Source organism: Nuphar pumila, chromosome 3 (genome assembly GCF_984573655.1).
Source record: "Nuphar pumila chromosome 3, dmNupPumi1.hap1.1, whole genome shotgun sequence".
Lineage (NCBI taxonomy): Eukaryota > Viridiplantae > Streptophyta > Magnoliopsida > Nymphaeales > Nymphaeaceae > Nuphar > Nuphar pumila.
The window spans coordinates 36056644-36072537 of NC_143251.1; positions in this window are offsets into that span (position 1 = coordinate 36056644).

The window sequence follows — 15894 nt, forward strand, 5'->3', positions numbered from 1 at the left end:
AAAATATAGAACAAGGATCATCTTTCAAATATATTAGGAGTTTTGTGCCAACCCATAGTCTCCCTTCTCCCAGCCGCCGTTGGGGCCTGCATTGCTAGTCGTTAGCCATTAAGGGTCATTCATTGCTAGCCATTTGTTACCTTTGTAAGGCTGGTGGAGCATACCCCGGTTCCCTCTCATTCTTCTCATCACACAAGCTCTCTCTCTCTCTCTCTCTCTCTCTCTCTCTCTCTCTCTCTCTCTCTCTCTCTCTCTCATGGGTTCAAATCTTGACTTAGTCAAGGCTATGCTTAAGTTGAGCCTAAGATTTAAGCCTAGCCTAGGGTTTAAGTTTATGTTAAGCCTAGGGTCTACCAAACCTAGCCAAGAGGCTATTCAAGGTGGTCCATGTTGAGTTGTTGAGTCTTACCCAGTGTAGGGTATTGACCGACCTTTGCAAAAAGGCAAGCTCGATTGTATCTTGGGAGCGAGGTTGCACGAATACCCATTAAACCAAGGACATGGTTCTAAGTGGGCAACTATTGCTTAAAAGATTTTACGTCTAACACATGCCTCTAAACATACATAGTTCAAGCTTAGTTGTCACACCCATTAAGATAATTTTTTAACAATTTTAAAGTGATAGTTTTGCAACACGACTAGTGCATCCAAAGGTAAAAACGAATATCGTGTAGTATGATTTTTAACCTTATATTCAGTTTGTTACATTCAGCTAGATGCTTCTACATATGCCATGTGGGTGATCATATCCTTTGTCTACCTACTAGAATCATTGAAAATATTTTAAAACATTTTCTTATTTTGAAACCACTATAATATATAGAAAATATGAGTATTTTTCATGATTAAAAGGTAGAAAATGACTATGTTCTTGTTCTTTTATTTTTACCCTTTTTGGATCCAAATTTTGTTGTTTGGATCTTATCTAGGATCCAAATCCATTGCTATAATTGATCTTCTTGAAATTCGAGTTAATATATTTTGCCTTAAGAGTTTTTTTTTAAACGGGTGTATTCACCTGAGGTCATTAATGTTTTTGCCCTTGAGATATTGTTTGTGGATCCTATCTTGGATTTGGTTCTATTTTTAAAATGATTTTTTGAATCTGTTTGTGATTGTGATCTGTCTAGTCATTATTTGTAGTTGGGCATATAAGAGATGCATTTTATTAATTTATGGCTTTTACCAGATCTTGAATTTGATTTATTTAGATATTAACCTGCTTCTTATGTTTTCTGGATCTGGACCTATACTTGTTATTTTTATCAGATCCAATTGTACTGAAGATCTTTAAATGTCATATGCTTGCTTTTGAGTAGTATGCCTTTTTAGATAATATTGGACCATTTTGTGATTCATTTTAATCCTGATCCATGATTTTTGTTTTGGGATCTGATTTAGATCCATAATTTTTTAGACTTGGATATCAAGTATGATATCACATTTAAACTAATATTTTGAGCATGATATGCATATTTTGATGCCTATGTGCTATTTAACATGGTTCAATGTATTAATTGTTTATCTTATGTGATGAACAAACAATTTATGTATGGATTAAAGCAATAGTGTATTATTCTTTGAGATATCCAATTCAAGAAACTATTACTTGGTATATTTGGACACATATTCAAAATCATTCTTGAACGATGGCTACACTACAAGAGAAACCTCTTTTACTATTGTGTCCCCCCTGGCATGCCAGTAAAAGGGCATTTTCAATGGTGCTATTTTACGTAGTGCCAATGAAAATGTTTTTTATATTAACACTAGATGTATTGTGCCAACATAATAAACTTTTTCTAGTGCACACAAAAAGTGCACTAGTAAGTAATATTTTATGGTGCAAAAAAAAATTCCTAGAGCAAATAAAATGTAAAAATACTCTCTTTTTTGTTCATATCAGGGAAATTGATAGCTTCCTTAAAAGAAAGTCAATTGCAAGCAATTTGAATTTAAATCTTGATTCTACGATGTTAAGCCCAATCGGAGGTAATACGTCAGGTAGAAAAGAGAGAATATTTTTGTATCAATGTGCATCATTTTCAATTATTTTGAATCAACAATAGTTTTCAATATTTTGACAATATTTTCTGGTTATCCTAGCGTGAAGTGAGAGCTTGAGGTTCATCTTTGGCACATCTTGACACCATTTGTTATCCCTTGTCAGCACTTAATAACAGGAGTTTTCAAGATTTCTTTCCTTGTGTGGTATAATCTGAACGCCTAGGCTCTCAGATTCGCACACTTCCCTGTGTCTCCACTGTCTCACCATAGACAGTCTAATTTTGACTTGAGATTAAGCCACCAATCATTTTCTTGCAAAAGGTCATCAATTTCAAAAGTTATTTAGTCTCAGCAATGGGGCGCCCAAAATCAAACCCCCTTTCAAGCTTTAGGGACCCCAATTTCATCCTTTTGCAAAACCCCTATCAGATTCATTGTGCGGAAGTCCGAAGGTCCTATCATGGATTCTTCAGTCGAAGATTCCGTCATTTTCTTTTTCGGTCAGGTTAAAGGTTAAACCTGAGCCTCATTTTGATGAGGTATTTTATTTTTCAGTCAAGTTAAGGGTTAAACCTGAGCTTCATTTTGATGAGGTATTTCATTTTTCGGTCAGGTTAAGGGTCAAACCTGAGCCTCGTTTTTACATGAGGTATTTCTCGTCCCATCCAGGTTAAGGGCAAAACCTAAATCTCACTCCTTTGAAGTAAATATTTCTTATTAATTCTCCATTTCATATCTACCATTTTCATCAGGGTTAATTTCTTCATATTTAGTCAGATCCTTCTAACTGGGGCATTTTTATAGCCCAAATTTGGTGTGTTTTTCTTTTCCACTAAGTTCGGCCCTAAACCGGCTTAGCAGCAAAGAGAGGCATCTGTAAACACCCAAAATTTTCTTCATCCATTCTCAGACAACCCTCCTCGTGTAGTGTCAACCCTGTTAGATCTATGTAGGAGTCCAACCCCAAGTTTGTGTTTTTCTTTTTCACTAAGTTTGGCCCTAAACCGACTTAGTAGCAAAGAGGGGCATCTGTAAACACCCAAAATTTTCTTCATCCATTCTCAGACAACCCTCCTCGTGCAGTGCCAACCCTGTTAGATCTATGTAGGAGTCCAACCCCAAGTTTGTGTCAAAAAACTACCATTTTACCCACTTTTATTAAGAAATTTATCATTTTACCCCTAGGTCATCCCAGACCCCCAGTCAGTTGGAGTCAACCAAGCTCATTGGTCAGTTCAGAATAGTTAGAATATCAGTCATTTCAAGCTCATCTGAGCTCACAATGAACAAACCATTTTCATTTCTGACCATTCCTGCTAAAATGAGATCATTTCTTCATAAATGAGCTCATTTCTCACTTAAATCCAAGCCAATTATCTCCAAGTCAGTCATTCTCGATCAATCCTATTCTTCTGAGTCTAGCTTGGGCTTACCAGGAGTTCAAGTACCTCAGTTTCAGTTCAAAACTACTTTCAAGTGTCTAGGAGCCCATTTTAGCCTGTTTCAGCTCTTTCAGCTGAAACTGAGCTGAGTCCAGCCAGTTGAGCTAGTGTTCCAACTTCAATTTTAGTTTATCTCAGTATTATTGACCTTTGTTTCAGTTCAAACCCAGCTCTGGTCCGCAATTCACTTCACTCTAGTGACCATTTCTGTAAAAATGACAGTTTTTCTTGACAATTTAGTCCGAGAGTTCAATTGAATCAGTGTCTTGTTAGTTTATTTGAGTTCTGAAACTCTAAAACCCAGCTCAATCCAGTTTATTTCAGTTTAATCCAGCTCACACCCTAATTTTCAGTATCACTCTAGTCCGGTAGAGCCCAAAAACCATTTCTTGAACCATTTTGCGATTTTTATCAAAATTATCATTTTCTGGACTAGTACAACTGTCAATCGGGGTCTAATGTTCAAAATTCTTCATTCAGGGTCTGCATTTCGCATGACATTTCATATCATTTTACATCATTTCATATCATTTCTTATCATTTCATAACATTTCATCACATTTCATTTCATTTTCGAGATCCAAAACTCTAGTTTTATAAATTTCAATCCAGATTGAGTTTTAAAAGTTTTCATAAATCAATTTCAAACCCTGGGTTTCCAAAATTGACATTTTTATCCCCAAGATTCTAAATTTAGAAATATTTTCTCGAGAAAAACAATATGGATTCCTTTCAAACTCAAAATTTCAAATTCTAAACTGGATTTGCTTCGCAATGGGGTATGAAACTTCAAATTCTGAGCTCATTTCAAAAACTGCCAAAAATAGCTCGTTTCATCCAGAAATTTTCTAAAAAGACTATTCTACCCCTATGATCCTCAAAATGAATTTCAAATTTGGAAAGTGAGCCCACTCTGAGATGGTTTCTTCATTTACATTTACATTTTTATTTTGAATAAAAAATAAATAAAATAAAATAAGTATATTTTCTTGTTTATTATTTTATTTTCTTTCATTTTGTGGGACCCACAAGAGGGTCGATCAGCCCTCTCCCCTTCTTCCATTTTTTCTTTCCTTTTCCCTTTTTCTTCTTTCCTTTCTTTTTTCCTCTTTTCTTTCCTTCTTCTTTCTTTTTCTTTTTCTTTTCCTTCTTCTTTTCCTTCTTTCCTTCCCCTCCTCTTTCTATTTTGGCCCCAAGGCACCATACGGATGCCTCTCCTCTCTTTCATTGGACTTAGCCTTAATCCTATCATCCCCATTAAAACCCTAAGTTTGCCTTTTAATAGAATCTAACAACACTACATGGCTGCCCCCCTTGGAGTCTCTCTCTCTCTCTTTGGGTCAAGCCACCAAAGCATGCTGGTTTTCTCATTTTTCACCAAGGGAGCAACGGGACCATCCCTCTCATCCAGCCGGCAGCCACCACCTTCACCACCGGTTCACCACAACCTCAATTGCAGCCTCCTCCACTCTTGCCTTCAGCAGCTACAGCTCCAACCACAACAAGCAGCAACTTCAACCTTTGTTCCAGCCTCCTATAGGCAGCAACTTCAACCTTCAGTCGGCGCCTTCCAACACCTCCAGCACCACCTCCAGTTCCTTCATTGCAGCGGGTTCAGCTACATCAAAGTGGTGATAGCCACCATATCAAACAGAAACCACCTCCTTTGTGACGCCACCTGCTACCACCACAACCTTCTCACCAACCTATCCAAGCTATCCCAAGGTAAGATATCCACTTTGTTTTTTCCTGTTTTTCCTTTGTTTCATGCTTTTGCTATTGAGAGAGAAGGATTCGTCCGATCAATGGATTGGACCCTCCTTTCTCATAGCCACAAAAATAAAAGAATATGATTCGTATCTTCCTAAGTTTTCATGTTTTATTCCATGTTTTAGATAAACTTTTATGTTTTATGTTACTTATTTCAATTTATAATAGTTTGTTATGATCTACCTTAGGCATCCAGTCCAGTCGTAATTTCATGTTTGATTTCCCACCAATAAATCCTAAAAATTTCGTTGAGAATGTCTCTATCTATCTGTGATATTCTGCCAAAAATTTGAATCCATTTGAGTTCTTGAATTCCAGCAAATAAACTGAATCCCAAACTGAGATTTTACCCTTCTAGAAATTCTAGGTTTTGTTTTAGCATACAAGAATATCTGAGATCTCGTAAATGGACGATCTAAATCCTTCTCTAAAAAACACAGTGGATCCCTGTTAGAACCTATTATTTTTCAGTATTTTCCCAAATTTTTCCAATGAGGTTTGATTTATGTCAAAAATTGAATTTCTCAGGTCCCTGTGAAAACCTTGATTTTTCCTTGTTAGAGTCTAGACCGACTCTAATTCGTTGTGATGCTTCAATTTATAGGTTGGATGTCAAAACCTTCAATAGTTAAGTTATTCTTAACTATTCCCTTTGTCATTCTTTAAAATTTGAGAATTTTAGGAGCATTCTATGTATTTTTCCCGAAATTAAATTCTCTGTCTGCCAAATTCCAGTGTCTGAGAATTGCAGCTGATAATCCTTTGCTCTTTTCCAAACCGTTCATATAATCCCAAAACTGTAAAAAAAAGAATTTTCCCTATGTTTGTCAAGAACATTCTTCCAAAATTTCAGTCATTTTCTCTACTATTTTCTATTTTTCCCATAATTTTTCTCAAAACCTGTCAGTCTGCCCTAAGTCCTAGAGTCGCCGGATTCTGATCTGACTTGTCAGAGCTGTCAAGCTCCGACCATAGGTCAAAACTAGAATATGTAAAAGGAAAAAATCTTTGCCTAACTGTCATTTGTCACCCCATAAAATTTGGGAAATTTTTATGGTAGTTTAGTACTCAAAATTCAGTTTAGAGTTAGGATTTTAGTCAAAATCTTGATTTTTAGGATTTTAGTTAATTTTTATATTAAAAAAATATCAAAAAATATATTTTTGAGTTTTATTCTATTTTTAGGGTTAGTCTAGGTGTTTGTGCCAAATTTGGCTCAATTCCAAGTTCATTTACTTTATGTGTTAGTTTACTTTTAAATTTAGAGGCGAAAATCAAGTTAAATTCGATAATTTGTGATATTTTTGCCATTTTAGGATTTTTATCATGTAAATAAGCATATAGTATCATATTAGGGTTAATTTCAATATCATTTGCATTTCATATTCCAACTTTTTGCAAAATTTATTTCAGAAAACCCTAGTCTCAAGGTCATAGTCTTGCTATCAGGGGCATTTCGGTTATTTTGACCTCAATTTCGAAATTCCAATCTTTAATTCTCTAATTTTTCATGCATATCATCATATTTCATCATATTGTGTTTAATTTTATTTCATTTGATTTTCAAATTTCCAAATTTTATAAAAATTCTCTCAGAAAACCCTGATTTCAAGGTCATCAGGGGTATTTTGGTCATTTTTACTCTAATTTCGAATTTCCAAGTTTATTTTTGAATTTTATTACTTATTTATCATGTTTATAGCAAATGGAGTATGAATTAGGGTTTATATCTAAATAATATCCTATAATTTTTGATATTTTCGGATAAATCCAAATAAACCTACATTTTTGTTCTAACATGTTTTCTAGTTTTGCAGAAACATTCAAGAAGAAGACTTAGCTATTTTATTTATTATTCAATTCATTGTAATATCAAGATGTAATATTTGGAATAAGAGTTACATTTCCTGCATAGAATAGGACTGCATTGCATATAGTTTAATTTCTGTAAATTTCAATGCCTGATATATGATGCATATGCACATTTTCCAAAATTACTATGGTTGACATGAATGGCATGTGCACAAGCTCTTAGAGAGTTCATAAACTCGGTGAAATTCGTATTTATGGTCATAGTCAGAATACGAAGAAAACCAAGATTTGTGATCTTCGTATTAACCACATTCAACCTACACTCTTAGGCTAATTTAAAAATTGCACTGCATTTCTCAAAAACTCAAAAGAATTTTCTCAATTCCTCAATGAAATATCTTTCAAATTCATATTCATTCATTTAATTTGCGTCATTTTCAAACTCATTTCCCAATTCCATTTCAGAGAAATCGATTTAAAAAAAAAATCAAGTCTTTCTCGGGATTTGATTTTCTCAGAACTCTGAATTTTCAAATGAGATTCTAAATATTTTCCAAGTTCAAATCATGATTTCCCAAGATTTCCACATTCTCAATTTCATTTTCAAATCCCAAAATCGATTTTTCCAAAGTCCCTGAATTACTTATGAAATTGATTTTTCTCAGAATTCTCAAATCCATTTTAGAAATTGTTTTCCTCAGAAAAGCAATCCAAATCTTAAAATCGATTTTCTCAAAGCTCAAGTTTCCCTGAGAATTCATTTTCCAATACAAATTTCTGATTTCCAATAAAATTCAATGATTTTCCCAGGAATTCCATTTTCAAGCACTTTTCCAATCATTTTCCAAGTACAACTCAATTTTCCAAAGCAAACATAATATTTCTCAAACTTACATATTTTCAAAATTCCATAGCACATGCTTGATATTTTGTGCATTCTTGGAAAATAGAACATGATTTAGATATTTGATTCAAGTTAAAACACACATTTGATCCTTGGTTTGATTACCTCTGGTAAAGGCGTCAGGAACGGTTGAACCTCGTACCGACAGGCGGATCCCATTCCACAAAATTTTTCCGCAAATTTTCAAAACAGAGGCGAGTAATTTTTAAAAACCATTTTCAAAACTTTGGTCGAGTTTGACTCGCAGAATCGTTTCTCTCTCTCTCTCAGAGAGGGGGGGGGGGATTTTGCGATGATAACAATGTCCTACTCAGGTTAGAATTTTGAAAAAAGTTAAAATCGATTTTAAATCTTATTTTCACCCTAGTATTTTAAACCTTGGTTTTAATATGTAAATGAAGCTTTAAAAACTAAATGTGGGCCCGGATAGGTGGAGCCACATTTGAGATTTCTCTTAAACCACTAGGAGTCTTAGTTAGGCTTAATTAATTTCAATTAGGTAGTACCTTGATAGGTTAGAACTCTACCAAAAATCGCCCCCCCCTACTTGGCCTATCTTAATTAATTAAAATAAAAAATTCCAACTCTTTAACTAAGAGTTGAAAAATTTATAAAAAGGGGGCCATAGAGGTCGATCCCCTCATGGTATTCTCCCCTCTTTCTTGCTCTCTCTCTCTCCTCCAGTAGACTCTCTCTCAAGCTCCTCCTTCCATTGTTGCAGCCCAAGGTGAGTTCTTCTTCTTTTACTTGTCTTTCTTTATTTTTATGTGTTTTCACCATAGCCGCCCCTATGTGTGTGCTCTTTTCATTTTTTTTTGTTCAAGCAACCATGAAAACGATTCAAGAATGTGATCTACCGAATATCTATGTTTATTTTCACATTTTTTATCCATTCAAATCATTGGTAATATGCTTATTATATTAAATGCCCAAAAAAAGATCGAGATTCGACCGTTCAATGGGTTGAATCCCTTTTTTAATGTTAAATCAAATTCCAACCATGTTTTCCTTGATTTTTTTTATTATTTCATCATGTTTCATGTTTGTTTTACTTATTCAAGTATAAAATCAAAATTCGTTATGTTATTTACAAGTTTTTCTTTATTATTTTTCATGTTTTGATTAGGGTTATTCATGCTTTATCGATAGTATACGTATATTGATTCTGGCCATGCGGGAATGACGTTATTTCATGTATGTTTTTTTGTCAATAAAATTTGATTTTTTTTATTGATTTATGCATGTGTCAGTGACTTTTTATAAAAAAAATGGATTATTTTGGGTTATGTAACACTGCTGAAAAATTGAAAACCAAACTCTAACTTTTGTACCATGAAAACACTATATGGAATCAAGGACGGTTTGTCGAAGTGATATCTCCCTCATCAGAGATCCGATCGACAATCCGTAAAAAAAAGTGTGTTCATCATAATGTCTACTATATTATGTAAAAGTTTTAGATTTTTTCTATGGTTTTTTGCTATTTGTACTCTATCAAAAATTGGAATATGTTTCTTAGAGTCTGTTATTCATCGTTTAAGCCCTAGGTCAACTTATACGGATCGTATCTCCCTAACCAAAGGTCATTTTTTTTATTCATAAGAAGTCATGGATTCAACATCATGTCTAGTTTTATCAGTGTGATTTATGTAATTTTTTAACTCTGTTTTCTATTTTTAATCAAACCAAAATCAAAACTATCTTTTCTGAATCCGTTACACATTTGTCAGAATCAAGCATATATTGTTAGAACAATATCTCTCTAACTGAAGATGATTTTTCTGATCTGTAAAAAAGATTATTTTTGTTCAAATGTCTAGTTTCTACATGTAAAATTTTATATTTTTTCATTTTTTTTTATGCCTAATTTGGGTCTGACACTGTGACAGATACGTGCCCACAGGCAAAATTACATATTTTTATGTTTTTATTCAATTTTCATATCAAATTAATACTAAAAATAAATTTTTTTTTTATCTTAATTTTAGGGTTATTAGAAGTATCCATGCTAATTTTTATGAATTTTGAAATTCATTTGGTATATTATTTAGTTAAATCATGAAAATAGGATGCCCGCAAAGTCCTCATTCAAGTGAAACATGGGTAAAAATTGTTTTTCTAATATTATGATTTTTTTTTTTATAAAAAACATTATATTTTTAGGGTTTAATCATGTTCATAATCATATTAGGGTGCTCTCCACCAGATTTTGCATCATTTTCAATCCGTTTGATCCCCGGATTAAACAAATTACCAAACTTTTTTTTTGAAAAAACTGTTTTTAACCCAGTTTGCAATAAAAGTCAATTTTGATGGGTATTTTTGGCCATTTTTCTAAAAAAATCAATTTTTAAAGTTATTTATTTTTATTATTTATTCAATTTTGCATCATCCTTTATTATGTTTATTTCAGAAAAACATGGAAAAAGACTTATATTTGGATAAATCCATTAATTTCTAGATATTATTGGATAAACCCTAAAAAAACGACATTTATCCACTAATAAGTTTGCTAATTTTGCAGGGACACTCAAGATTATATTTTCCTTTATTCTTTTTATCTTTTCTTTTTTATTTCAATTTATTATTGATGTAAATTATAATATTAGTATAAGAATTTACTCTTTCTGCTTAGATTAGGGTTGCAATGCATATAGTTTATTTTAATAATATAATTTGTGTGATGAATGATGATTTATGAATATTCAAATTCATAATGATCTACACAAATAGCACGTGCACTCGCTTCTAAGAAGTTGGTAAAGTCAATTGAGTTTGTATTTGTAGTCATAGTCAGAATACGAATAATATCTAGATTTATCATCTTCTTTTAAGCTACAAACAACCTACACTCTTAGGCCATCTTCATAAATCATTGCATATTCTCATAAGTTTTCTAAGTATTTTCCCCCTTTAGAATTAATGAGATATATTCAATACGTATTCGTAGCCATAGTCAGGGATATGTACTGAGTTTATTTCATCTAAGTTCTATAAGGCACAATAATTCTTTTGTCAAAGATTTCTCATAAATTCTTCAAAAAATATTTTCTCAAATTGCATTTATTCATCCATCTATGTTTAGATTGCATCATAAAAGGATTCCACAGGACCAGATGCCCATCCCTTTTGACCTATTTCATAATTCAACCTCAAAAAAATTGATTTTCTCAAAGTCACCTAAATTTTCCTCAAAATCAATTTTCTCAAAAGCTCTTTTCCAAATATTCTTCTAAGTCCAAATTCATGATTTTCCTTTCTTCAAAAAAATGTTTTTCAAGTGTGAAAAATGATTTTCCAAGCATCCCTTTTTCTAAGAATTTCCAAATATTTCAAGCATAAATCATGTTTTCAGTCAAATTTCTTCTAAGTCATAGCACATGCTTGATTCTTTGTGCATCTAAAAAATAGAACCATGATTTAGACAGATGAGTAAAGCAAAGCACATGATTGATCCTTGGTTCAATTACCCTCGGTTATGGCGCCAGAAACGGTTGAATCTCGTACTGACACGCGAGTCCCTTTCCCACAAATTTTTAAAAATGGAGGCGAGTTATTTTTAAAAAAAAATTCAAATATCAGTTTGACTTGCAAAAGTAAAATTTTGCGATGATAACAAAGAGTTTTGAAGTTATTGAAGGGCGCCCAATATGCCTATTTGCTCACCACCCAAGCGGTAGAGTCAAAATCAGCCCTAATTCCCGCGGACGTTCCTACTAATTTGGCATGTTTGTTAGCTAAATTTTCTAATGTATTTGATGAGCCACACAGGTTTCCACTTATGAAGTCTCAAGACTACAAAATCTCCTTAAAGGTAGGTATAGGTCTCATGAATATGAGGCCATATAGGTATGCACACTCATAGAAGGATGAGATTGAAAAACTTGTGAGAGAGATGTTGAGCCAAGGAATCATCCGCCCTAGTGTAAGTTTAATCTTCTCACTTGTGCTTTTGGTGAAGAAGGACAACTCATGGAGGTTTTTAATGGATTACCAAACTCTTAATAAGGTCACAATAAAGGATAAGTTCCTGATCCCAGTTATCGATAAACTACTAGATGAGTTGCATCATACTGGTTACTTCACCAAGCTAGATCTCCATTCTGGGTACCACCAAGTGCATATGGCCCATGAAGATGTGTACAAGATAGCTTTTCGTACTCACAAGGGCCTCTATGAGTTTCTGGTCATTTCTTTCGGACTGACCAATGCATTGGCTACCTTCCAAGCAATTATGAATGATGTTTTCAAACTGATACTTCAGAAGTTTGTGTTAGTCTTCTTCAATGAAATTTTGGTGTATAGTCATACTTGGGACACACACTTGCAGCATGTGTATATTGTTTTGAGGACTTTGTGGGAGCACTACTTGAGTGTTAAGATGTCCAAGTGCCTTTTTGGATAAACCAATGTGAGCTACCTTGGCCAGTTCATTTTCAGACATGGTGTCCAAGCCGATCCACAAACTGTGAGAGCGCTTCAGGGATTCTTGGAGATGATCAGACACTATCAAAGATTTATGAGGGATCACACTCACATTGCTCAGCCCCTTCCCTCTTGAAGAAGGATAGGTTTGTGTAGTTCGATAAGGCCACCGATACATTTGAGAGGTTGAAGGATGCAATGTGCCAAACCCTCGTGCTTGTCTTGCTAGACTTACACATGGCAATCATGACTCTTCGAGCCAAAACTTGTGTTCTTTCGTGCATACACATTACAACATGTTTGTTGAATAACCATGTGGAACTTTTATATTTTTCAACACTTTATATAATATAGTTTTCTCCCTCTTACTCATAGAAAAGCATGCAACAAGTATGAACACTTTAGTATAATTAGCATACCTTCATGGATGAAGTGTACATCTTATATTCATTGCTTGTAAATCAAACCGAGTATTGAGATTATCCTTTCTCTTCTTATCAATGTTTAATAACGTTCCAATGATGTTATCACATACGTTCTTCTCAATGTGCATGACATCCAAGTTATGATAAAGCAAATTATGCTCCCAATAAGACAACTAAAAAAATACTTTTCTTCTTTCGGTTCCAGGAAAAATTAAGTTCATGAGTGATTGAAATATATGCATCAGTCATTTCCTATAACATATTCATGCCTGAAAGAGGAGATGGAGTTGTATTCATTTTAACTATGCCATTGAATGCGTGTTTGTCCTGTTGATATCTATGATCCATAGGCAAGAACTTGTGATGGCCCATATAACACATTTTCTTACTGGATTCTAATTGCATAGAACATGTGTCCTTATGGCATAATGGGCATGCTAACTTCCCTTTTGTACATCCTAGTAGATCTTTGTATATAGGGAAATCGTTGATAGCCCATATCAAAGTTGCACGTAACTGAAAGTACTCATTATTTGATGCATCATAAGTGCAAATACTACCGGCTCACAATGTCTTCAAATCCTCAATAAGAGGTTGCAAAAACACATTGATGTATTTTCTGAGAGATTGTGGTCATAAAATAAGCATTGAAATTATCATGTAAGACTGCTTTATATACATCCATAGAGGCAAGTTGTATGCAATGATAATGACTTGCCATATGTTATAAGTGATACTCAAAGTTTTGTAGAGATTGAAACCATAACTTGCTAATTCTAGTTTAACATTATGATTGTCAACTGTAAATGATGGATGTGAATGATCAAGTTTTTCATATACATGACTCTGCAGGATGCCTTAAACTGCAAAGTGTTCATGGTGGAGATGAACACTTGTGATAGTGTGTTAGGTGTTGTCCTCTCCTAAGAAGAACACCCCATTGCATTCATGAGCAAGTCCTTGTCGAATCAGATCCAAGCCTTATCTACTTACGATAAGAAATGCTTGCTACGATACTTGCAGTAGAGAAATGGTGCCTCTACCTCCTCGAGTGCAAGTTTTTTTTACATACCGACCACCAGAGCCTCAAGTATTTGTTAGGGCAGAGGATCACCATCATCAGCCAATAAATATGGGTTGCGAAGCTCATGGGATATGACTTTGAGATCCAATATAAGAAGGGCATTGAAAACAAGGTTGTTGATGCACTTTCTCGGCAATTCAAGGAGCCATTAAATTTATACATACTCACCACTATTGAATGTAATGTATGGAATTAGGCATGTAACGCCCAAAAGGGCCATAATAGAATACAAAAAATTATGGGTGGATTGGGTAAAAACCCGGAGAGTCACCCTAACCACATTGTTAGAGGTGGGTTCATGTTCTATAAAGGATAGATCTACTTACCATCGGAGAGCAAAGTGATCCGGGATCTTTTGCATGAGGTGCACCTTCGAGTGGATGACACAGAGGTGTGTCTAAGACTTATCAAAGGGTGAAGGCATTCTTCGTGAGTATGTGCATAAATGATTGGTTTGTCAATTCAACAAGTATGAAGTCATGAAATCGCCAGGGTTGCTACGGCCCTTGTCGGTCTCAAAGCGAGTATGGCAAGACATATCCATAGATTTCGTGGAAGCCATGCCCTCTTGTGAGTGGAAGGAGATCATCATGACTGTGGTTGATAGATTTTCAAATTACTCTCACTTCGTTGGATTTCTCTGAGAATACCCTGTAGAGTTGGTGGCAAAACAATTTGTGAACCATATAGTGAAGCTTCACGGTTTGCCCTAGAGTATTGTGAGTGATCGAGACTCCATATTTTTTAGTCAATTCTACTTCAAATTGAGTATGACCAAATTGAACTATAATACCACTCACCGCCCACAAACGGATGTCCAAACGAAGATTGTGAATGAAGCAGTAGAAACTTACCTCCATTGCTTTGTGAAAGACTGCCCAAACAAATGGCTCCATTATTTACCTTTGGCGGAATATGCACACAATATGAGTTATCACTCTTTCATTGAGATGACTCCATTTGAGGTACTATATGTGTTATCTCCCTTATCGATGGCGGCTTATGAGCATGAGTGTTGCATCTCCCGAGGTTGATTGAGATTTGAGAATGCGAAATGAGATACTCGCCACTTTGAGGCAAAATATTGTCAAAGCTTAGCTGCCTATAAAGCAGATCTATGACAAGGGTCGATCTAACCGAACCTTCAAGGTAAGAGATTGGGTGTGGTTGAAGTGAAGACCGTGGGGTCAAAAAACTCAAGCTTCTGCACAAATACTACAGACCATACAAGGTTGAAGAGCGGGTTGGTAAACTTGAATACTATCACCTTGTTGATTGTTCCCCCGCGTAGGTTGTTTGGCAGGTTGTTGTTGACCCTGTTGATGCCCTTGACCGTTATTGCTAGACGTCTAACTTTGTCCAGTGTCCTTTTGCAACTGTGACGATTGCTGGATGGTCAGACTGAATCTTCTTCTTAAAGAGAAGTTGGGACCCTGAAATCCTCCTCTTCTATTGTTGCCTCTTCCTTGATGTTGAGTCATGAAGGCAACATTTTGATTTATGGGTTTATGATCTCAGAGCTATGCATGTTTCTAAGAGTCTCATGGCTTTGGAGCAATGGTATAAGAGATCTCTTTGTATGTGAGAGACGCGGCTTGAGCATTGTCGTCACAAATGCCTCATAGCCACTTAGGCCATTCAACAAGGTGAACACCTTGGTGGTGTCATTCACTGGCTTGCCAATGGCAGCAGGTTCATCACAAATATTCTTGAACACACAAACGTATTCAGCTAGAGTTTGGTTGTGCTTAGGTTGCATCTGAAGCTTTTGGAGAAGCACACTCACACTCGTGAGAGTCGAGAGCAATCGCCTCCTCCAGCGATATCGAGACTTGAAATGCGGTGTCCACACCAACCATCAGCCCAAGAACCTCTGACGCTGTTTTTGTGATCCAACCATGCATGAGCCTGTGGGACTTCCTCCATGCGGCATAATCAGGATTTTCAGTAGTAGCAGCAGTCACCTAAACCGGTAGCGACAAGTTTGTCAAGCATGATGAACTTGCTGTCAATGAACCCAAGGAG